General features: G+C 35.2%; 1 long non-coding RNA gene and 1 pseudogene across 1 annotated transcript in view; one reads left to right on the top strand and one right to left on the bottom strand.

The window, feature by feature from the left end:
• The window catches only part of LOC143666223 (uncharacterized), an 88,914-nt gene that overhangs the window by 17,058 nt on the left and 46,017 nt on the right, over positions 1 to 25,839 (top strand). The gene's annotated exons all lie outside the window — the stretch shown is intronic.
• Positions 15,745 to 16,777, bottom strand: LOC143665923 (transmembrane protein 106B pseudogene; annotated as a pseudogene).

Here is a 25,839-nt window from a genome sequence, read left to right as displayed (position 1 = left end):
CTCCAAACCCCTCTCTCTCCTGTCTTTTCTTGTCTGCCTGTAGTTTTCCTTTAGCATTTCGTGTAGAGCAAGTCTCTTATTCATAAACTCTGTCAGTGTCTGTTTTTCTGAAAATATTTTAAACTCTCCCTCATTTTTGAAGGTCAGTTTTGTCAGATATGGAATCCTTGGTTGGCAGCTTTTCTCTTTCAGTATCTTAAATATATCATACCATTGTCTTCTTGCCCTCATGGTTTCAGCTGAGAAATCCACACATAGTCTTATCAAGTTTCCCTTGTGTATATGATGGATTGCTTTCCTCTTGCTTCTTTCAGAATTCTCTCTTTGTCTTTGGTATTTGACAATCTGATTAGTAAGTGTCCTGTAGTAGGTATATTCAGATCTATTATGTTTGGGGTGTGCTGCACTTCTTGGATCTGTAATTTTTATGTCTTTTATAAGAGATGGGAGTTTTTCAGTAATTATTTCCTCCATTCTTCTTCTTCTTCTTCTTTTTTTTTTTTTTTTAGCAGTTTTAGTCACACATGAGACAATCTATTCAAACTGTACAAGCAGTGGCTCTCAGTATAATCACAGAGTTATGCTTTCATCAGCATAATCAATCCTCCATTATTCTTTCTGCCCCCTTTTCCTTCTCTTCTCCTTCTGGGACACCCATGACATGTATATTCATGTGCATTCAGTTACCTGAGACCCTGCTCATATTTTTCCATTCTTTTCCCCTATACGTTCTATAGGTTTAGAGTTTCAAATGTCCTGTCCTCTAGTTTATTAATCCTTTCTTCTGCCTCTTCAAATCTGCTATTATAGGTCTCTATTGTGTTTTTCTTCTCTTCTATTGTGCCTTTCATTCCCATGAGTGCTTCCATTTATTTTTTCATACTTTCAAGTTCTTTAGGTTTGTTCAATGTCTTCTTTATATCCTTCATATCTTTTGCCATATCTTCCCTCAACTTGTTTATTTGATTTTGCATGTCTGCTTGAACTTAATTAGTTGTTTCAACTCCTGTATCTCATCTAGAATGTTAGTTTGTTCCTTTGATTGGGCCATATCTTTATTTTTCCCTAGTATGACTCATTATTTTTTGCTTGTGTGTAGGCATCTGGTTTCCTTAATTAGTTTATTCTGGTGGTCACTTTCACTCTTTTGCCCAGAGTGGTTGGCTTTGTTTTCTATCTGTTCTTTGGCATTTAGTTCGACTTACTCTAGATGTTTAGCATAGCTTCTGTATAACTGATCAGAACTTTTCAGCTATTGTTTTTCTGGTTCTTTCCCTGTCTATGAAACTTTTTTTTGAGGATGTTCTCCCTAGATAAGATCAACCCCAATCAGATTTTCCCAGAAAAGGCAGTCCCAGGAGTAACAAGTATCAAGTTTCCTTGCGGGTGAGATCCAGCATGTTGTCAGACTTTCCTATAACATTCCTTGATTCTGCCTTTCCTATCCTGCCCAGCAGGTGTGCTTTTCAGCCTGCAGTTCCTCACCAGCATTCAGTGATGCAGACACCATTGTTTTTTCCTGGAGTACAAAGCTTTCCTGTCTGGACTTCTGACCTTACCTCTTACTATCCTCCTTATTCATGATAATAACTAAAAGCTTTTATAGTGCTTACTAGATGTCACATATATTTAAACCTCCAGACAACACTATGAAGTAGCTGCACTGTTATCATTCTCATTTTACAAATCAGGACAAATAAAGATTCTGGCCCCTCCCACCTGCTTGCAAAGCCCTTTACTTTTCTCATTTTTATCTGTTGAAGTCCCATCCCTCAGCCAAGGGCTTGACCAACTCTCTGTCTCCTCATTATGTTTTCCAAGATGCACAGTGCAAAGACATTAGCCTGAATCCTTTATTTCCAAAGCTTTTTGCATTTACCTCTTTCAGATTGCTTTGTATTTGAGGCTCTGTCAGCTGCCGATTGCAAAACCCTGGAGAGCAGAGCCCTCCTATATTATAATCTCTCATTCCACTTCAGTGGCTAGCATAATGCCTGGTATGGAGCCAAATGAAATTGGCAGTGACATCACATTTCCAGGTAATTGTGCTTCTGCTTCAGGCCCTTCCTCACTTATGATGAGAGTCTGGACAAGTGATTACCCTTAGCCCAAAGAACTTTCCTATTCACCTTGAGAAATTCCTCTAGGAAGGAGAAAGGCTACTGTCTCTGTGACCAGAGTTCTGTGCTATCTGCCCAGTACAAAACCATTGAGAACTCTGCTTATCAAGATTGACTTATGAAAAGAGGCCAAAATGTGTCTTTACCATAATTGCACACAGTTCAGAATGAGTATATACTACTTTTTAAAATATCGTGGCATTAACAATCTTTTAAATCAGAACAGGGCCATGTATTTCACCTTCATTTAGAGATGCTAAGATGTGGCTGGGAGAAGGTAAGCAGTGCGAAGTGTAGGGCCTGGGTTGATTGCATTCTGTTTATTATCGTATCCTTCTGTGGAAAGGACATTTTTTTTGGTGTTTAGTCACATAACTGCTAAAAAAAATAGTGACACAAGGAGATAGGTTTTTCTTTTCTACTTCATTCTATAAATGCGATAACCCTAGCACATCATATAATAGCTTAAATAGTGCACACATGGAAATAAAATGCACACATTATTTTAGAATGTCAGATAAATGGAATGTCCATGCTCGTGGTTGTTTGTTGTTGGTTTCAACTTTTCTTCGAAAAGGATTTCAATGATCCCAAATTGCTAAATGGCTAGAAATAAAAATTCTGTGTTGGGTATCTTGTCTAATTACAATAATTCTATTTTTTTTCCTTTGGAGGGAGGTGCCTGGGCTGGCAATTGTACCGGGGTCTTCTGTATGGCAGTGAACCTTCTACCACTGAACCACCTGTACGCCCCTCTTAATTACAGCTATACTTTAAATTTAATATCTAGGTATAAAGTTAAGTATGTAGATGTTTTAGTTTGCTAAAGCTGCCAAAATGCAATACACCAGAGATGGATTGGCTTTTAATAAGGGGATTTATTTAGCTACAAACTTACAGTTCTTCAAAAGAAAGGCATCCGGCTTTCCTTTTGCTTTCTCTGTCACTTGGGAAGGCACACGGTGGACAGCTGCTGGTCTTCCCTCCTGGCTTCTGGGTCCAAATGACTTTCCCCAGGGTGATTCCTTTCTGCATCTCCAAACATCAAGGGTCTGAACAGCAAGTGCTAAAATGAGGTATGCTGAGCTGCAAGTGCTAAAATGAGGTATGCTGAGCTGCTGAGCTTTTTTCTGACCTCTCTCTTTTAAGCCTCCAGCTAATTAAAGTAAATGTCACACATTGCAAAAGGCACTCCCTTTAGTCAACTGCAAATGCAATCAGCCACAGGCAAATTTCACATGTTGATGATTTAAGTCCACAGCCACAGAACAATGGGGCATCACCACCTGGCCAAGGTGACACCTGAACCTAACTATCACAGCAACTTTAATGTAGCAAACACATCATGCTGGGTTCCCCCAAAAGGGGAAATTTTAGAAATCATCCAGGATAAGATGGTTAGTGGGTAATTTCATGAATAGTCTTTAGTAGTTTAAGAGTTTCCTGAAGATCTTGTGGGTATTCTTCAATGTGGCCATAGTTTGAGAGGATGACATTAAGTGACAACTGGAAGGAAGTTCCCCCTTTTTTAATTTTGTGAAAAGAACACTGTATCATCTGAGTCCATGTCAAGACTTGAGTGAAGTCATGCCTCTACTATTGGCTCTTGGGAAGTTCCCGAAGAAAAGATCTCCATGTTTTTCCTCTTTTTTGTTCTTGGACCCATAATTGTAAATATGTAATTAAGCATTGTTAATAGTGGAATGAGAATGAAAAATCTCTTGATACTGTGTCATCCGAGTCAAGAACCACCAAAGAAAATGGTCAGAGCTGGCAACCCAATTATGAGAACACTTGATCTTTTACCGGACTTGTGGTACGCTAAACCTCTTTCCTCTGTAAGTGGCCAGTACTGAATAGTGTCTAAAAGGAGCTATTCACAGGAGGAAGATAAGGTTGTGGAAGTTGAATAAATTTAATTTACTGCATATTGATTTTGAGGCCACACAGGAAGAGTTGTTCATGGTTGGAAGACAAACAGCAGCTCAGGAGAAAAGTTAGAGATAGATATGTAGGTTTGGTGAGTAGAAGTGGTGAAATCTACAGAGTAAATAACGTTGCCCAGAAAGCCTGAAAACAGAAGGAAGTATATTTGGTGGTTAAGACAATGGGATTTAGAGGCAAACAAACTTGGCTTCAAGTCTCAGTTGTTATCACACACTTAAGGTGTAATCTTTAGCCTTGGTACATCTTATTAAAAAAAATTAGTGAAATGTATTTTACACATGATAAAATCCATCAGTGGTTTTCAGTGTATTCACAGCATTCAGCATTGTGCAATCACCATGATCTAATTTTAGAACGTTTTCATCATCCCCCAAAGAAACACTATACCCATTAGCAGTCACTCCCCATTCCCATTTCCCCTCAGACCTTGGCAAACACTAATCTACTTTCTGTCCCTATGGATTTGCCTATTATGAACATTTCATAAATATGAAATCATAATATATGACCTTTTGTGTCTGGATTCTTTCACTTAGTAATGTTTTCAAGGTTCTGTAGCATAAATCATTGCTTTATTACTTTTTATGGCCAAATAATATTTAATTATATGAATATACCACATTTAATTTATCCATTCATCTGTTAATGGACATTTGGGTTGTTTCCACTTTTTGGCTATAATGAATAATGCTGCTATGAACATTCATCTACAAGTTTTTATGTGGATGTATGTTTTCAGTTCTCTTGGATTATTTCTAGGAATGGAAACACAGGGTCAAATGATAACTCTATGTTTTACATTTGAAGAAATGCCAAACTGTTTTCCAGAATGTCTGCACAATTTTATAATCCTGCCTGCATTGTATAAGGGTTTCAAATTCTCTATCTCCTCACTGGCACTTTTTCTTGTCTGGCTTTTTGATTATAGCTATCCTAGTAGTAAAAGATGGTATCTCATGGTTTTGATATGCATTTCCCTAATGACTGATGATGTTGTACATATTTTCATGTGCTTATTGGGCCTGTATATATCTTTGGAAAAATGTCTATTCAGATCCTTTGCCCATTTCTAAATTAGGTTATTAGTCTTTTCATTGTTGAGTTTTCAGAATTTTTTATATACTCTGAATACCAATCCCTTATCAGATAAATGATTTGTAAATATTTTGTCCAGTTCTGCAGATTGTCTTTTCATTTTCTTGATAGTTTCTTTTGAATGCATAAGTTTTAATTGATAAATTCCAATTCATCTGCCTTTTGTTGTTGTTGTTGTTTGTGCTTTTGGTATCATATCTAAGAAACCATTGCCTAATCAAAGGTCACAAAAATTTACTCCTATGTTTCTTTTAATAGTTTTCTAATTTTTATTTATTACATTTAGATCTTTGATCCAGTTTAATTAATTTTTCTACACGGTATGAAGTAAGGGATCCAATTTCATTCTTTTGCATGTATCTGTCCAGTTGTCCCAGCATATCTGTTCAAAAGACTGTCCTTTTTTCTTTGAAAGGCCTTGGCAATCTTGTGGAAACTCAATTGACCCTAAATGTAAACATTTATTTTTGAACTATTAATGCTAGTCTACTGATCTATACATCTTCCTTATGCCAGTAGCATAGTGTATTGGTTATTGCAGATTTGGGGTAACTTTTGAAGTACAAGCTCTCCAACTTTGTCCTCTTTTCTAGGATTGTTTTAGCATTCTCGGACCCTTGCATTTCCATAAGAATTTTATAATGTTTGTCATTTATACAAAAGGCAGCTTGGATCTGTAAATCAATTTGAAGAATATTACCATATTAACAATATTAAGTTTTCCAATCCATGAACATATGGTGCTTTTCCACTTTGGTTTCTTAAAAATTAAAATTAAAAAAAAATTCTACCAATGATTTTCAATGAATGTCTTACACTTTATTTGTTAAATCTATTCCTAAATATTTTATCCTTTTTGAAGCTATTGTAAGTGAAATTCTCTTAATTTCATTTTTTGGTTGTTTGCTCTTATATTATTATGTATAAAAGATTATATCATCTGTGTATAGAGGGAGTTGTATTTCTTTTCAATATGTATGCCTTTCCTTCCTCTTCCTTTCCTTCTTTTCTTTCGTATTGTGCTGGATATGACTTTTAATACCGTGTTGAATAAGAGTGGTTTAGTGTGGGATTTTTTCAAAGAGCCAAGTTTTGTCTTCTGCTTTTTTTTTCTGTACTTTTTCAAGTGCTTTTCCTGAAATTTGAAAGACTTTTTTCCTGAGTCTTTTCAAGTGCTATTTCTGCGTCCGTTGAGATGATCATATATGGCTTTTGTCCTTTATTCTATTAATATGGTAGATTCCGTTGACTACTTTTCATATGTTAAACCAATCTAGCATTCCTGGAATAAATCCCACTTATTCCAGGAATAAGATGGTGTGAAATCTTTTCTCCATGGATTTGGTTTGCTAATACTTTCTTGGAGGAAATTTTGTATCAATATTTATAAGGGAGAATGGGTTTAAGTCTTCTTTTCTTGTGATATTCTTGACTGGTTTTGGTATCAGTGCAATACTGGCCTCATAGAATAAATTGGCAAACATTCCATCATTTTCTATTATTTTGAATACATTTGTGAATTATTTTTTAAACCTTTGAATTATTCTTGAAATAAGTTTAAATATTTTTAAAACTTTGAATTATTCTTTAAACCTTTTAATTTACCAGTGAAGCTACCTGGGTTTCTGTTTTTTTTTCTGTGTGGTGTAGACATATTCAGATTTTCTATTTGTTTTTGAGTCAGTGTCAGTAGTTTGTATCTTTAAAACATTTGTCTATTACGTCTACATTTGTTGACACACAGTTTTTCATAGCATTATAATCCTTTCTGTTTCTGAAAAGTTGGCAGTAATATCTCTTTTTCATTCCTGATTTTAATAATTTGGGTCTTCTCTCTTTCTCTCTCTCTTTTATTTGTCAATTTTTGATTTTTTCAAAGAGCCAAGTTTTGGTTTTGTTGATTTTCTTTATTGTTTTTCTATTCTCTATTTCATTTCTTTCCACCCAAATCTTTTTTATTTCCTTTCTTTTGCTGCTTTGGGCTTAGTTTGTCCCTTTTTTTTTCTTTAATAGTTTCTTTAGGTTGAATTTTCAATTGTTAATTTCAGAACTGTCTTCTTTTTAATATTGTTGTATTTGCTACTATAAATTTTCCTCTGAGCATTGTTTAGGTACATCTCATAAGTTTTTGTATATTGTGTTTCTGTTTTCATTAATCTCAAATGATTTCTAATTTCCCTTGTGATTTACTCTTTAACACATTGATTGTTTAGCAATGTGTTGTTTAATTTCTACATATTTGTATGAATTTCCACAATTTACTTCTTTTATTGATTTCACATGTCATTGTGGTTAGAGAACATTTTTTATATAATTTCAGTTATTTTAAATTTGCTGACTCCTGTTACATGGCATGTATGACCTATCCTGGAGAATGTTTCATGTCTACTTGAGAAAAATACGTATTCTGTGGTTGTTGGGTGAAATACTCTACAGAACATTAATTTCAGGTGGCTAATAGTATTGTTTATCTTTCTTTTCTTCCTATCTGTTCAATCCATTATTGAAAGTGGTGTATTGAAGTCTTCAACTTTTTTTGCTGAAAAATCTGTGTTCCCCTTCAATTCTTTCAGTTGATGTTTAATATAGTTTAGGGCTTTGTTATTAGGAATATGTATTTATAATTGTTCTATCTTACTGATGGATGGACCATTTTTATAATTCTAAAATGTCCTTGTCTGTGGAGACAATTTTTGTCTTAAAGTCTATTTTGTTTGATTTTAGTTTAGTCACTCCAGCTCCCATGTTTCCATGGTATAACTTTCCCAGATATTTCACATTCAATTTATCTGTGTCTTTGAGAATGAAGTATGTCTCTTTTACACAGATAGAGTTGAATTATTTTTAAAATTCATTCTGCTAATTTGTGTCTTTTGATTAGTTAGTCCATTTATTTCTTTATTTTTTTGTATGTTGTATGGTGGGTCACATTTCACTCCTTTTCCATATGAGTATCCTGTTATTGCAGCACCATTTATTGATTTTTTTTGTTTTTTGGGTGGGGGAAGTGCATGAGCTGAGAATTGAGCCGAGGTCTCTCACATGGCAAGCTAGAATTCTACCACTGAACTACACTTGCACTCCCAGTCCATTTGCTTTTTTTTTGTATGCTGTGTGGCAGGGGCCACATTTCATTTTTTTTCCATGTGAACATCCCCTTATTGCAGCACCATTTGTTGAATTCTTTTTGTTTGGTTTTGCATTTTTTGTTTGCTTGTTTGTTTGGGAAGTGTATGGACTGGGAATAGAACCCAGGTCTCCAGCATGCCAGTCCATTTACTTTTTTCTTTCTTTCTTTTTTTTTTTTTTGCATGGGCAGGCACCAGGAAATGAATCTGGATCTCTGGCATGGGAGGCAAGAACTCTGCTTGCTGAGCCACTATGGCCCACCCCATTCCATTTACTTTTTTTTTTTTTTTTTTTAACATGGGCAGGCACCGGGAATCGAACCCGGGTCCTCTGGCATGGCAGGCAAACGTTCTTGCCTGTTGAGCCACCATGGCCTGCCCTTCATTTACTTTTTTCTTTTTTTTTTTTCTTTTTTACATAGGCAGGCACTGGGAATCGAACCCGGGTCCTTGGGCATGGCAGGCAAGCACTCTTACCTGCTGAGCCACCATGGCCCCCTCCATTTACTTTTGATGTAAGTAATGATAATATAGGATTTATGTTTTCCATTTTGCTATTTGTTTTCCATATGTTATATGTCCACTATTCCTTCATAATTGCCTTCTTTAGTGTTAAGTAGATATTTCATAATATATCTTTTTCACACTTACTGTTTTGGTTACTATATATTTTTTAGTTATTCTCTCAGTGGTTGCTCTCTGGGTTACATTTAACATCTTAATTTCATGCATCTAATTTGGATTAATATCAATTTAATTTTAATTCAAAATTTTACTCCAGTATATCTCATTTGTTATTGCCATCATATACATTGTATCTTTATACATTATAAGCCTATCAGCAGTTTTATCATTATTGCGTTATGAGCTTTTCTTTTAAGTCACATGGGAGAAAAAAGGAGTTACTTACAGTAATACATTTATACTGTCTTCCATATTTACCTATCTAGATATCTTTAGTGGTGGTTTTATTGCTTTGTGTGGATTTGTGTTACTGTCTAGTGACCTTTCGTTTCAACCTGAAGAATTCCCTGTAGTATTTCTTGTAGCTCGGGTCTGTAAGCAATGCATTCTCAGGTTTTGTTTGTTTGAGCATTTCTTCTTCATTCTTGAAAGACGGTTAAAGAATTCTTGATTGGCGGTCTTTTTCTATCAGAGCTCTGAATATGTTTTCCACTGTATTTTGGCCTTCATAGTTTCTGATGAGAACTTTGCTGTTAATTTTAGTTAGCATCTCTGGTAAGAGATGAGTGACTTGTCTCAGGCTAATTTTAAGACTCTGTCTTTTGACAGTTTGACTATGATATGACTAGGTGTGACTTTCTTTGAGTTTATCCTAGTTAGAATTTCTTGAGTATATTAAATGTTCAGATAAATGTTTTTTTTAAATATTTTTATTGTTGCTCCTTAACAAACATACAAACATATTTGACATACAAATACTCTATACATGGTGTACAATCAGTGACTCACAATATCATTACATAGCTTTGTATTCATTACCCTGATCATTTTTTTGAACATTTGCAACTCTCCAGCAAAAGAAATAAAAAAGAAAAACTCATACATACCATACTCCTTACCTCCCCACTCATTGACAACTAGTATTTCAATCGACTCAATTTATTTTAACCTTTGTTCCCCTGTTATTTATTTTTCATCTGTATTTTTTATTCATCTGTCCATACCCTAGACAAAAGTTGTGTGTGTATGTAATTTGATGGACACAAACTTTATTTTGCATGCTAAAATTATTACAAATTTTATTTTGTCATACACAATTACAAAAGCACAGTTCAAATGAATGAAAAATATAGTTAGCATTGAGGGGAAGTTCTATTCATTAATTACTATTATAAAACAACAACAATAGTTAAAATTACAGAACTGCTCAACTTGTATCTTTAATAATGTGTTATGGTGGAGGCAACTACATAATAATAAACAGAGACTAAGTGTCCAAACATATTTTCACAGTCTAGATTATTCTTTATTCCACAACTAGAATCAAGGGCTAGAATCTACTAGTAATACCATCATTCAAATATCTGGCCAAACAGGTCAAGTCAACAAGCATTCCAAATCATTTTCCAAAATATTTAAAATTTAGGTTTAAAAAGAAATATATGACAAAACACATAAGGCATAGCTTGCTGATATGTCATGCTTAAAACAAGCTGTTAAATAATGAAATCTGCATCTAGGAAAAACATATCTTTTATAACTTGGCATTTGTTCAACCTTACAAAATAATCAAGAAATGAAGAGTAGTTATAGCATGTAGAATCACCCAACTACATCTAATACAGTGCCTCCCAGACTTCTAGTTTCTAAAATTTTGGGGGAAGTGGGACAATCTGAACTGTTAATAGTCTACATGGTAGTAATATTACCTCTTGGTCATTGGCTCGATACTAATGTTGGTAATCAAAATATGCTGAAAACATTTCTTTTAAACACATTTCAATTAATGTAATTAAATGGAAGGTAGCAATTTCTTTCTAGAAAAGTTAGGCTTAGCTATGAAAATCTTGCCATATAGTTGTTAAATTAATTTATGGAACATTTGTAGGGTCAAAGACCATATTATATTCTTCAATTTAGAGATGGTGCCAAATGTTTGTAAAAATAACTACAAAGATAACCACATTAGTCATTTAAAAAAATGAAAAGCACTATTTTTATCCCTATAGTACCTTCATAAATGTATCACTTGCGTCTATCTAAATTAAGGATAAACATCAAAACTCCACTTGAAATTTATGTTCTTACTTTGCACAAAATATGCACATATTAGTTCCAATCAGAAATATTAGCTAAGTGAAAATTTTTACTTTGAAATAAATAATCTGTGATATAGAAGTTAATTTTTTTATCCAAGCACATCTCAAATATATTGCTTTAATGCAAAAATTAAAACACACTTTTAAAGGAAAATGCTTCTTCATCTTTTTAACCCATTCTCTCAAAAATGCAATATTATCCTTTAAAGTAGAAGAGTTCAAGGTAAACATTTTATTTAAAATCTGATTTTATGAAAGAGAAAGAAACAAAATGATTCATGCTCAGGTGTATCTGAGCCAAATAGTTGCTGCTTCCAAATATGAGGTGTTATTACATTATAGTAAATACTACACTGCTTATAACCTGATTACTTGAAATTCAATTCATACTGCTTATCAAAGAAGACTGATCTGTATTTGAAAATTAAAAATTCTGGATCCTTTAAAAAGAAACAAAATTCCTGTCTGACAGATAAATATGGATATCTTAAAAACCAAATGGGAAACATTTTCATTTTACTAAAGATCTGTAAAATAATGAAATATCCTAATAGTATTTTTGAAAATACCATAAAAAAATCTCAAAGTCTTACAGCAACAAATAAGTTTTTACAAATAAAACATATTCAAAGGCTGGAAAGAGGATATGCTAATTGATAAAAGCAGTGAGTCAAAAATGATACGGAGTTGAAAAAACCTGGCTTGAATTCTGAATCTGTCACTTTCTGGTGGATGCAAATTTCCTACATTCTTTAAAACTCAATTTTCTTAGCTATAAAATGAGAGAAAATAACCACAGCTACCTTAAAGGACTGTTTTGAGGAATAGGATAGTATTCATGAAAGGTCAGCCCAATATATGAAACACATTAAGTCCCCAATAATTATTGATTTACTTGGGGTCAAGTGCTTAACTGCAAGTACTTTCCTAAATAAGATATCGCCTTTATATAAAGAACTTTTATTCGAAGAACTTTAAACAAACCAAAAAACACGACAATAACAAAAAGGTGGGGGAGTATTGGGGGCATACCTGACTGTGAAATATTACAGAATTATATGATAATAATCATGAGACTAAGAACCACAAGATTAATTAGCCTTAAGTTTCAAGTCTCCTAATGTGTTATTTTCACTGTGTTTTTGGCAGTCACTTCCTATCTATTTTCGCACCGCATTGTGTCATTTCCGAACTACATTCAGAAGATCTAAACAGCTATATTTTCTTCTCATAAATTTTTAGAGAAATAATTACTTTATTGGCCCAAACAAATAAAAAAGGCTTAGAAAAATTGCACACAATTAAAATTACAGTCATTTAGATGCTACATATTGGAGTAAAGACAGACACTTGTGAATTTCAAGCAATTTATCTGGTAACTAATATTTTCATATTGTTCCTACTTCAAATCTCAAATACATTAATCTTTATTTTTTATAAGTAATTTATGATGATAGTATATCAGTTATGTTATTGGAATGGTCAAGGGATACTAAATTTAACAACAACAAAAAAAAGCTATAGATTATGCTCCAAAGTATGAGTTTATTCCCCATTTTAAAAATTTCAACACTGATTTAAAAGCTACCAAAATCTTAATCTATCAGTACTGTTTTGATTGTCAACTACGAATTATTTAAATTTTTCTCTAATTTTGAATCATACTAATGTGAGGCAGTAGGGTTATACAATAGATATTTTAAATGATAAAGCACAAATGTGGAAATAGAAAAACTAGGTCTGTTTCCAATTAAACTATTTACTAAGCAGTTTACTAAAGTTTCCCAATTTCTCCACGCTTCTCTTGTCTCTTCTAAAAAAACAACCACCTTATCACCCTCCTTTGTCTTACTCACAGGATGTGGAGGTCATGTAAGCACCCACGACAGAACTCTGAAAACTGCAAAGTGCAATATATATGTCATTACACTAAAGCTTGTCATAGTTTTGGATTTGATTCGAAAACAAAAATAATCTATTAGAATGAAATATAAGAAAACATTATTCTTAGAAGTATCAAAAAAAAATTGTAGCATTTTACCATGTTTTCTGGATCAGGTCTGAGAACAGTATTTAAGAAAAGTATCTATAGGGCAGGTGATGGTGGCTCAGCAGGCAGCAGGCTCACCTGCCACTGGAGACCTGGGTTCTATTCCTGGTGCCTGCCCATGCAAAACAAAACAAAACAAAGGTATCTATGCCTATCCTACTATTATTTAAGAACACAAACCGGTAATAGACCTAAGAGAAGAAAAATTAAACCCTAATTCACTCTTTCTGATTTTCTCCAGCTATAATGCCGTTTTACATTATAAATTAATTAATTTAAACCACGTTATTCAGATAAATGTGTTTTTGTAGTTCAGGCTTATCCTGACTGCTACTGAATCCATCTCTGACAATAGTCACAGGCAATCTTTCTCCTCTACCACTGTTTTTTTCACTTGTTCTAAATTCTATTTTTTGTTCTGATCAACCCCACTGAAACTAGATTTGTAATTTAAAAGATGATGAAAAAGATTCAAAAGTAAGTGACCAAAGCAAATGTTCCCTCTACTTTTCCTGCCTCTACAAGTGATACTATGCATGCACTGTAAAAGTTTGCAAGAACTACAAATCATGAGAAAATCCATGTTTAATTTACATTATATAAATTTCCACGTGTGCAGAAACAGATTTGGGAGTCTTGATCAGGATACAGGTGATTGTTAGAAGTCACAAGAGTACAAAATTGAGGCAAAGTGTGCCCCAGAACACACTCACTAAAAGATGTTGAAAGGCAGGGACTAAGGGAAAATGGAAATGGGAATGATTTGAAAACTATGAGTAAAATCAATACATCAGAGAAGCAGTTGCGGGAATGGGAGTAGTCCGCAAATATAGCAGCAGGAAAAAAGAAAATATAAAAATTGTGATTTGACTAGAAAGTCCATAATAAGTTAAAGGGATGATTTAGGTTTAATAGTAAAGATGGATAAGCTAGCAACAGATAATGGGAAGACTAAGTAATAAGGGAAAGAAGTTGAACAGCACATACCATCCATTTAAAATGTTCACTCAGGAAAACGTGCAGAAAATAATATGAAGCTAAGAGAAATGAGTGTATTTAAAGGCAAAAGAGAGGTCTAAATTATTAAATGTGGCTTGTGGAGCCTGGTAAATAGGCTGTTTCAGACCCAATTCAGTCATATGGTGGCAAAAGGACAACTAAGTTCTGTCACAGTGAAACAGAAATAAATTAACCTCAGGCACTTACTTTTATTGGTGATATACTTAGCCTCTAGCATAGTGATATGTATTTTAAAAAGACATGAAAAGGCAAAAAAGACCAGATGAAAATGCATTGAAAATGAAAACTTGAAAAAAACTTTAAATGAAATAAAAGCTAAAAGCAGAAAACTTCAGCAATTTAACTGCTAGAGGCCTCATATCCACCCGATGAGCAAAATGCTTAAAATTGTATATGCACAATATAAGGTTTATTTTGATGAAGTCCTCATCAGTTAATGACAGGATTTCTTATGTAATTTCTACCAAAGAATTTATTATTCTAAACGAATCCATAAAACTGATGACTTGGGTACCTATTAGCTGTGATAAACCAGGATCTTCACAATTCTTTAGGCTGAAAAAAGCAAAAAAAAAAAAAGAGCAGCAAAATATTTCAAATCTACATTATGCCAGATTCAATATGTCATTGGAACCATATTTGCATTCTACAGGTTTCTGGATTTCATTTTCCTGTTTTCTTTCTTTTTGTGAACAACTTACTTTAATTTTGAATCTGTAGCACTTTGACATTTATTAAAGCTGTGTAAAAGCCATGCATAGATCACTTACAGGATTATACATTAAATGACTATATTTGAAGATCACACAAAACGCCACAAAACTTTATCTAATATGAGACACATTATTTAGGGACTTTTAAAAATTTTAGGTACTGAACTTCATAAAGATTATTTTGGCTTATAAGAATTATGCTAGTACTGGCTTGAAATAAGACTGACAAAAATACAAATGACAAGAATTTCAGCACATAAAAAGCTAAGAACTTGTAGCTAAGGTATCCAAGTAGTTGAAATACTACCATGCAGCAATGGACATTTACAAAACAGGAAAATCAGGTTTTAAAAGGCTTCCATGCAGGGTGATGCGACCGTGGCTCAGTGGCAGAGTTCTCTCCTGCTGCGTTGGAGACCTGGGGTTCAATTCCCAGTGCCTGCCCATCCCCCCAAAATAAAACAACAACAAAAAAAAACTCTTCGTGCATAATAGACTCACAGAAAACTTTATAAAAATTCAGAAATAAAGTCTCTTGAATTGCATTCATCACCTAAATAATATTTCAGTAGTGACTGGAGCTTTAAATTTAAATAATTGTGTATTACCTAAGAGAAAGTCCCAATTTCCCCCCATGTGAGGAGTGGGAGAGAAGAAAACCAATTGTAAATTTAGACTCAAGTAAAAGATCCTGGTACAAATACATTATAACACCAGAGTGAAGAGTGGAATAACTGCAAATCCACACATTTTTAGCTGTACCCTTAGAAGTGAAGTGTTAACTTCAGGGTTTTCCAATTTAAGATCTCCTCTTAGGAAGTAGCTCATCTCTGAGAGTTTTGAAAATATCAATAGGTATTTCTTCTTTTCCAGCTGCATCTCTTTCAATTATTGCTGTTGTGGCTGAAGTACATTTAGACATTCAGACTGGCCCAACTGATAATTGTGTTTCTTCCACTCTCAACATGCTGGTACCTCTCCTGGGATATCTGCTCAGTGTCCAAAGTATGTTGTTGTCATAGTAACTTGCATCGTGAGTACTATGTTATGCTCTTTGATGGATAACAATGTACAGAAATTAAACATATAGCTCATTTCCTCTGCTGAAATAGTAGGTACTGTATAGTCAATTTGTTTCATATCAAGTAGACCAATATTGGAAATGTTGTTTAAGCGTTGACTTTCCAGTAACTATTTTTGAAACGTGAGCTTGTGTAGTGATGTTTCAACTTCAACAGAACAGTTATTTGTTATATTCAGCGTGTTAGGGATGTTTAAATATATTTTATGCTTTTGAGCATCATAATTGACTTAGGCCGATTTTGTCCCAAAGTATTTCACATCCACAAAATGAAGGAAAAAGAAAAACACCACCAACCCAGGAAGGAGCAGACAGAAGCCATCACGAAAGCTGTCATTCTTTGCCTTAATCTCTGATTACTCTATGGAATCAATGCCACAAGTTGGTTTTCTTGTCCTCTAGGAATTCTTCCTGTTTCTTGACGAATGGAGCAAGTGACACTCTTTCTCCTTGCAAATTCCATATACGGAAACTGAGAAACAGCCCCATATGTTCCATTTTCATTAGGGGCTTCACTATTAACTAATCCAGGCCTCATATTTTGAGTTGACATGACTACATCACAAGGATCTTCTTTCTTTGAATGCAAAGGTAAATGAGAAAGCGATTTCCTGATATCTGCACTGGCAGTTCCGGGCTGGTCCTGCTTGCAGAGGCAGGTGGGCGAGGTCACTGCTGCAGTCGCGGAGGTGGAGCACGCGGGGTGCGGGCTGGGGGGTCTAATGTGCGTTTTAAAAATCTAACTTGGGAAGTTTTGGGCCACTATTGCTTCAAATATTCTTTCTACCCCCTATTCTCTTACCTCTCCTTCTGGAAATCCCTTTGTGCATATATTGGCATGCTTGGTAGTGCCCTAAAGGTCTCCGAGGCTCTTTTCTGTTTCTCTTCGTTACTTTTTCTTTTATTTCTCAAATTGACTCTCAACTGATCTATCTTCAGATTCAATGATTCCTTCTGCCAATTGAAATCTGCTGTTGCACCCTTGCAGTGAATTTTTTCATTTCAGTTTTTTACTTTTCAACTCCAGAATTTCTATATGGTTGCTTATTTATTTCACAATTTCCCCCCTTAATGATATTCTCTATTTGGCATTGTTGTAATACTTTCCTTTAATTCTTCAGATGTGAGTTCCTTCAGTTCTATGATCATATTTGTAATAGAGTCCCAATGACTGGGCTTCCACAGGCATAGTTTCAATTGACTATTTTTTTTTTTTTTGATATTATGAGCTATAGTCTATTCTCTTGTTTCTTGTGTTTCATAATTTTTTTAGTTAGGTAGTTTTCCTTTCTGTTCAAATTTTTGCAAGAATTTAAGCGGGATTGACATTAATTCTTATTGGAATGGTAAGTAGAATTCACCTTTGAAGCCCAGAATCTGGTCCTGGGCTTTTTTAGATCAGAGGTTTTTGATTGATTCGATCTCTTTACTTGTAATTGGTGTGCTGAGGTCTTCTATTTCTTATAGAGTCAGTGTACATTGTTCACGTGTTTCTACAAATTTGTCCATTTCATTTAGGATGTGTAATTTGTTGGCATACAGTTGTTCATAGTATCCTGCTATGATCCTTTTTTTTTTAATTTAATTTTTATTTTTTTAAATACCAAAAAACACGTAACAAATGCAAACATTCCTATTTTGAGCATTCCGTTCTACATATATAATCGGTAATTCAAAATATCATCACATAGTTGCATATTCATCATCATGATCATTTCCTGGAACATTTGCATCTATTCAGAAAAAGAAATAAAACAAAAACAGAAAAAAAAAATTTATACATACCATACCCCTTACCCCTCCCTTTCATTGATCACTAGCATTTCAAACTAAATTTATTTTAACATTTGTTCTCCATAGTATTTATTTTTATTCCATATGTTCTACTCGTCTGTTGACAAGGTAGATAAAAGGAGCATCAGACACAAGGTTTTCACTATCACACAGTCACATTGTGAAAGCTATATCATTATTCAATCATTGTCAAGAAACATGGCTACTGGAATATTGTAACTTTTTTTGAAGAGCTTTAAAATATACCTGATTTTATTTTTTTCTATGTCTATGTAATTAAAAGATATTAGACTTTTTGTAATGTAATTTTAATGAGAAGACCACTTTGGAAATTTATATCCATGGCTACATTCCACCATGAGTTGTTCCTAATAATAAGACACAGTGATTGTAAGACTTACCATTATTTCATGGACCACTAAGAAATAAAAATACTGCTAAGCAAGCTATTCAACAGTTTTCTGATCTGTTGCATGTTTTATTTTACACTTATTTAGAGAGCTATTTTGGACTTAACTAGATACAGGTTTTATTGTATCACTATTGTCCTTACATTAAAAGATAAATTTAAGTAAAATAAACCAATTAACATATTTCTAAAACTTTTTCACATTCAGATCCAAATGTTGAGAATCTCTGTTTGAATCAGAGTAGTCAAAGTCCTTTGTGGCCACAGAGTATTGTCCTCTGTGCCATCAAGTATCTTAGTGAGTATTGTGAGCCATTGATTGTACCCTTTGGATGATTATATGGTAAGGGACTATATATCAAGGTCATGGTCAGGTTCATGTGTCAACTTGGCCAGACAAGTTACCTGTTTGTCTGGTTGGGCAAGTGCTGGCCTGTCTGTTGCAATGAGCACATTTCATAGAATTGGATCATGATCAGGTCAGCTGCATCCACAGCTGATTCCATTTGTAATCAGCCAAAGGGGAGTGTCTTCTGCAATGAGTGATGCTTAATCTAATCATGGGAAGCCTTTTCAGGAGGATTCAGAAGAGACAGGCCTTCTTCCTGCTTCGGCTGGCGAGCCTCTCCTGTGGAGTTCATCCAGACCCTCCATCGGAATCTTCGGCTTCACAGCCTGTCCTGCGGATTTTGGACTCTGCATTCCCGTGGTCATATGAGACATTTTTATAAATTTTATATTTGCGAGTGTTCCCTGTTGATTCTGTTTCTCAAGAGAACCCTAGCTAATACAATCAGTAAAAAATTAAAAAATAAAATGAGAAAAAAGAAGTTAGAATGGTCACTGCCTGAATATCCCTGAAGATTGGGAGAAGGATCAAATGAGAGGGAGGAGTTGTAGCAGAGAAGATAAGATTTAACAAATGATTGGGACTACTGAATCATTATATTGATATTTCTTGTTAATCTCTAGTATTTTAGAATATCTAGAAGGAAATACCTGAAACTGTGGATTTGTGATCCCATACCATGCTTTTAAATTTGCTCTATATCTGCTTGTTAAATTGTACTTTGAAATTTATCACTTTTTTGTCTATATATTTTACAATAAAAACATTAAAAAGAAGAAAAAAGAATTCTAGTGAAGCAGACTGCTCAGAAAAGGTGTTTCACTGCTTTTACTGGTTTCTTCCAAGGGACTGGAAGTTTTGATGCCAGCATTTACTTGGAGGTTACCAGATAACTACATTCCAATCTCCATCTTTCCCCTCACTTATTTATGTAGAGGACAATTTTCAGTGACACCTACTCTGACCACCCTATATAAATTGCATCACTCATATCGCTATCACTCTTGCCTTCATTTGTTTTCTCTATAAAAATTATCATCATCAAACATCAGTGCATTTCATGATTTATGTGTTTATTGTCTGTTACCCAAAACACACTACATTGAAATTTCTGTATCGGCAGGATTTTTCTTCCTCTGCTTTCTTTTCCAGAACCAGCTATGATCCTTTTTACGTGTGTGGTCAGTAATAATTTCCCCCCTCTTACTTCTGATTTTATTTATTTATGTATTCTCTCTTTTTTGCTTTTTCAGTCCAGCTAAGGGTTACTCAATTTTCTTGATCTTTTCAAAGAACCAAATTTAGTTTTTTTAATGCTCTCTATTGTTTTTTTATTCTCTGTTTTATTTATTTCTGCTCTAATCTTTGTAATTTCTTTCCTTCTTCTTGCTTTGGGTTTAGTTTGCTGTTCTTTCCCCAGTTCCTACAAGTATGCAGTTAGGTCTCTGATTTAGTTGCTTCTTCTCTTTTAATGAAAGTATTCAGGGTTATAAATTTCCCTTAGAACTGCCTTCACTACATTCCATAAGTTTTGATACTTTGTGTTATCATTTTCATTCATCAGAAGATACTTATTGATTTCCCTTGCAATTTTTCCTTTGACTCACAGATTGTTTAAGGGTATGCTGTTTAACTTTGATGTATGTGTGGATTTTCCAGATCTTTGCCTGTTATTGATTGCCAGCTTCTTCCCATAATGGTCAGAGAAAATACTTTGTACAATTTCAACCTTTTAAAATTTAGTGAGACTTGTTTTGTGATTCAACATGTGGTCCCTGGAGAAGGATCTCTGTGCACTTGAGAAAAGCATCTATTCTATTTTTGGGGTACAATGTTCTGTATGTGTCTGTTAGGTCTAGTTCATTTATCATATTAGTTAAGTTCTCTATTTTTTAATTACTCTTCTGTCTAGATGTTCTGTCTATTGATGAGCAAGGTATATTGAAGTTTCCAACTATTACTGTAGAAGTGTCAATTTCTCCCTTCAGTTTTGGCAGTACTTGTCTCATGTATTTTGGACCGTGGTTCGGTGCATAATTATTTATGGCTGCTGTTTCTTCTTGGTGGAGTGACCCTTTTATTAACATATAATGCACTTTTTTGTCTCTTATAACAGTTTGTAATTTAAACTCTATTTTGTCTGATATTAATTTAGCTACCCCAAATCATTTGTGGTTACTATTTCCATGGACTATCTATTTCTATTCTTTCACTTTCAGCCTATTTGTGTCTTTGGGTGTAAGGTGAATCTTATAAACAACTTACTGTTGGTTCATGCTTTTTCTTATATTTTCTGCCGCTTTATGCCTTTGGGGAGTTTTATCCATTAACATTCAGTGTTATTACTTAAAGGAGGTACTTACTTCAGCCATTTTGTCCTTTATGTGTCATATCTATTTTGTTGTTTCTCTTTTCCTATACTGCAGCCTCCTTTTCTGAATAGGTGATCTTTATGATGTTTCTGACTGATATCCTGGGCTTTGTATTACACGATTTATATCTATAACCCACTCATTTAAAAAGATAACTAACTTAGATCAATAGAATACACATTCTTTGCTGCCATATCCCTTTGTTTCTCCTCTTTATGTTGTTTTTGTCTCATATTACCTCTTTATATTTGCATGTCCATTATCAGGAAATATGACTTTTTCTTGTTCAAATATATTCTGACTCATATAGGAATTAAAGAGTAGAGCTGTATATTGAGGATACAGTACTATCGAGGCTTTTATTTCTGGGTTTAGTTGCGTTTACTGAATTTTTTCATTTCTTCACACTATTCCAAGCCACTTGTGGTAGTTAGATTCACTTGTCAACTTGGCTGGGTGAAGGCACCTAGTTCTGTTGCTGCGGACATGAGCCAATGGTATGTGAACCTCATTTGTTGCTGATTACATCTGCAGTTAGCTAGGAGTCATGTCTGCTGCAACGAATGATGTTTGATTTAATTGGCTGGTGCTTAAAGGAGGCAGCTCAACGTAGCACAGCCCAAGCAGCTCGGCATACCTCATCTCAGCACTCCCAGCTCAGCTCAGGCCTTTGGAGATGCAGAAAGGAATCACCCTGGGGAAAGTTGTTGGAACCCAGAGGCCTGGAGAGAAGGCCAGAAGAGATTGTCCTGTGCCTTCCCGTGTAAGAAAGAACCTCAGATGAAAGTTAGCTGCCTTTCCTCCAAAGAAGTGATGAAACAAATCCCCTTTTATTAAAAACCAATCCATCTCTGGTGTGTTGCATTCCGGCAGCTAGCAAACGAGAACACCACTCTCCCATGTCTTTTCTTTTAATCTGTTGAACTCCCTTTAGTAACTCTTTATTAAAAAATATTTTTAAAAACAAATATCCTCCACATACAGTCCAAAACATTATACAATCAAGTAGCTCACAGTATCATCACATAGTTGTGTGTTCTTCACCATGAACATTTTAGAACATTTGCATCACTCCAGATAAAGAAGTAAGAAGGAAAAAAAAAAAAAAAAACGCATACAGCTCATTCTCCTTACCTCTCCCTCTCATTGACCCACACTATCTCAATCTGCCCAAGTATTATCCTTTATCTCCCCCTATTATTTGTTTATTTTTTTACTCATCTATCCATACCCTGAATAAAAGGAGGATCAGAAACAAGGTTTTCAGAATCACACAGTGGCACTGTAAAAGCTCTATAGTTACACATCCTTCTTCAAGAATCAAGGCCACTGGAACACAGTTCAACAGTTTCAAGTGCTCCCTTCTAGTCATTTGAATACACTAAAATCTAAAAAGGGATATCTATATAACGTGTAAGAATAACCTCCAGGATAACCTCCCGACTCTGTTTGAAATCGCTCAGCTACTGAAACTTATTTTGTCTCATTTCTCTCTTCCCCCTTTTGGTGAAGAAGATTTTCTCATTCCCATGATGCCGGGTCCCAGCTCATCCCCAGGAGTCAGGTCCCATGTTGCCAAGAAGATTTACATCCCTGAGGATCATGCCCCATGTAGGAGGGAGGCAGTGAGTTCACTTGCCAAGTTGACTTAGAGAGAGAGAGAGGCCACATCTGAGCAACAAAAGAGGTTCTCTGGGGGTGAGTCTCAGGCATAATTATCAGTAGGCCTAGCTTCTTCTTTGCAGGAATAAACTTCATAGGGGTAAGCCCCAAGATCAAAGGCTCAAGCTATTGAATTGGTTGTCCCCATGCTTGTGAGATTATCAGGAATTTCCCAGATGGGAAAGTTGACTATTTCCTCCTTTCTCCCCAGTACCCAAGGGGATTTTACAAATACTTTTTTTTATTCTCTGCCAAAATTACTCTGGGATTATTGGGGCATCACACTAACCTGTACTAACCAATGAGATGTCACTCTATTCAGGATTCCATGTAATTATGGTGCTCAAGTAAACTGACCATACAAGTTAAATTAGATAATGTGCTACCTAAACTATAAATTTTGCACCAAATAAACATCTCTCCTCTTGGTCTCACATAGAGGTTGAAATTTGAAATTATGGGCCATATCATCCTTTACCCATATTATACCTTAGTCCTATTCAGATCAGCTTCATTCATATCTCTAGACAAAATCTGATCATGGTTTCAGCTTTTTAAACAGTTACTGAATGGGGTAATGCTGACTTTCATAGCCTCAGTGCTCTAACTGTGAGTCTCGTGTGTCGCTTTTGTAAACCTTGTGGGGCAGGTCTTTTGTTGATGAACTCTTTCAGTTTCTATTTGTGAATATCTTTAACTCTTCCCTCATTTATGCAGGACAGTTTTGTTGGATGAAGAATTTTGGGCTGGCGATTTTTCTCTTTCAGTATCTTAAATATATCAGGCTATTGCCTTCTTGTCTCCATGTTTTTTTTCCCCCCACCCTCTTCCATGGTTTCTAATGAGAAATTGATGCTTAATCTTATTGAGGATTCCTGGTATATGATGAATTGCTTTTCTCTTGCTGCTTTTAGTATTCTTTCTTTGGCATTTGACATTCTGATTAATATGTTTCTCAGATAGCCTATTAGGATTGATTCTGTTTCAAGTACGTTGTGTTTCACAGTCGTGTATATTATGTCTTTCGTAAGAGCTGTGAAATTTTCAGCTATATTTTTTTCTCAAGTATCTTGCCCCTTTGTCCTTCTCTTCTTCTGGGACACCCATGACATATATGTTTGTGCACTTGGTGCTTTCACTCAAATCCCCGAGACACTGCCTATTCTTTTCTCTGTCTTTTCTTCTTACTGTGTATTTTGATTGTCCTGTCTTCTAGTTCACTGATTCTTTCTTCCATTTGTTTGGATCTGCTTATGCATGCCTCTAGACTATTTTAAATCTCCATTATTGTGCCTTTCAAATCCGTAATTTCTGTTTTGTTTTTATTATATTTTCCTAAGGCAACAAACAACTCCCAGGGCTCACTAGTTTATACCCGCAAACATTTATTTCTCACTCAGGGCTGAGGGCTGGCTCTGGTTCTGTTTCAGCCGATAGATTGACTGCATGTCTTCTCACCCTGAGAACTAGGTTTAAAGCAGTAGCTCCTAAATGAGATGCTGTTTCTATGGCGGAAGAAAGAAGCTAGAGAGATTCAGGTAAACCATGCAGTCACATTCAAAACTTCTAAAGACATATGGCATGAGCTATGTCCTCACATTTCATTGGCCAAGGTGAATCACATAGCTAAGCTATCATTGGTGTGGCAGAGAAGTAAATCTCTTGCAATGGAGGACGTAAGTGTGTTTTTGAGCAGTTATACAGTACTATGCATTCTGCCCTCTGGATCATAAATATCCTCTTTCCTTTCTTGTGCATGCAAACTAGAATTTCATAATAGCATCTACATCAGCAATTCCCTCCTCAGCCTCCTGTGAACCAAACAATAACAACGAAATAGTGAGAGACAAGATGTTCTAGTTTGCTAGCTACCGGAATGCAACATACCAGAGATGGATTGGCTTTTAATAAAAAGGGATTTATTTTGTTGGTTCTTCAGAGGAAAGGCAGCTAACTTTCCACTGAGGTTCTTTCTTACATGGAAGGCACAAGATGGTCTCTGCTGGTCTTCTCTCCAGGCCCCTGGGTTCCAACAACTTTCCCCGGGGTGAGTTCTTTCTGCATCTCCAAGGGCCTGGGCTGAGCTGCGAGTGCTGAGATGAGGAATGCCAAGCTGCTAGGCTGTGCTACGTTGCGCTCTCATTTAAGCACCAGCCAATTAAGTCAAACGTCACTCATTGCAGCAGACACGCCTCCTAGCCGACTGCAGATGTAATTGGCAGCAGATGAGGTTCACCTACCATCGGCTCATGTCCACAGCAACAGAACTAGGTGCTTTCACCTGGCCAAGTTGACAACTGAATCTAACTAACACACAAGATAACCACAAAATATACTTCCATTCAGAAAGAGGAAAATGAGAAGCACAAATCAGTCATCCGTTCATAGCAATTCTGAAATTCCACAGGGCAAACCTTGTGTGGTCCTTATACTCCAAGAGTAGGGAATGTTCCTTAATTAGCCTCGAGTTCTGTTCCTTGCAAAAGGCTCCCCAATTCATTGGTTTTCATTTTTCTTGTCTCCACATTCTGACATGGCATTACTTCTGCATTATCATCCCTGGCTGTATTTGAAAGGGCAATGAAGTCTATGCCTTCTTAGAGACTGAGCAACTTTCTTTTTTTAATGCAATTTTATTGAAACGTGTTTACATACCGTGTAGTCATCCAAAGTGTACAATCAGTGGTTCACGGTATCATCATATAGCCGTGTATTCATCAACACAATCAATTTTTGAACATTTCCCTTACTCCAAAAAAAAGAATAAAAATAAAATTAAAAAAGAATACCCAAAACATACTATACCCCTTATACCCCCGTTATGTATTTATTTTTGTCCTTATTTTTTATTCATCTGTCTTTACACTGGAAAAAGAGAGTGTCAGCCACAAGGTTTACACAATCACATGGTCACACTGTAAGCTATATACTTATACAATAATCTTCAAGAATCTAAACTACTGGATTACAGGTCGATAATCCAATACTATCATTCCCTTTAGTGTATTCAGATACACTAAAAACTAAAAAGGGATATCTATAGGAATAATCCCCAGAATGACTTCTTCACTCTATTTGAAATCTCTCAGCCATTGTAACTTTATTTTGTTTCATTTCTCTTCCCCTTTTTGGTAAAGAAGACTTTCTCAATCCCATGATGCTGGGTCCAGACTCATCCCCGGGAGTCATGTCCCACATGGCCAGATTTGCATCCCTGGGAGTCATGTCCCATGCAGGGGGTAGGGCAGTGAGTTTACCCGCTGAGTTGGCTTAGAGAGAGAGGCCACATCTGTGCGACAAAAGAGGTTCTCTGGGG

Source organism: Tamandua tetradactyla, chromosome 22 (assembly GCF_023851605.1).
Source record: "Tamandua tetradactyla isolate mTamTet1 chromosome 22, mTamTet1.pri, whole genome shotgun sequence".
Taxonomy (NCBI): domain Eukaryota; kingdom Metazoa; phylum Chordata; class Mammalia; order Pilosa; family Myrmecophagidae; genus Tamandua; species Tamandua tetradactyla.
The sequence above is the reverse complement of the archived record's forward strand: the minus strand, read 5'-3'. Positions and strand labels throughout refer to the sequence as shown.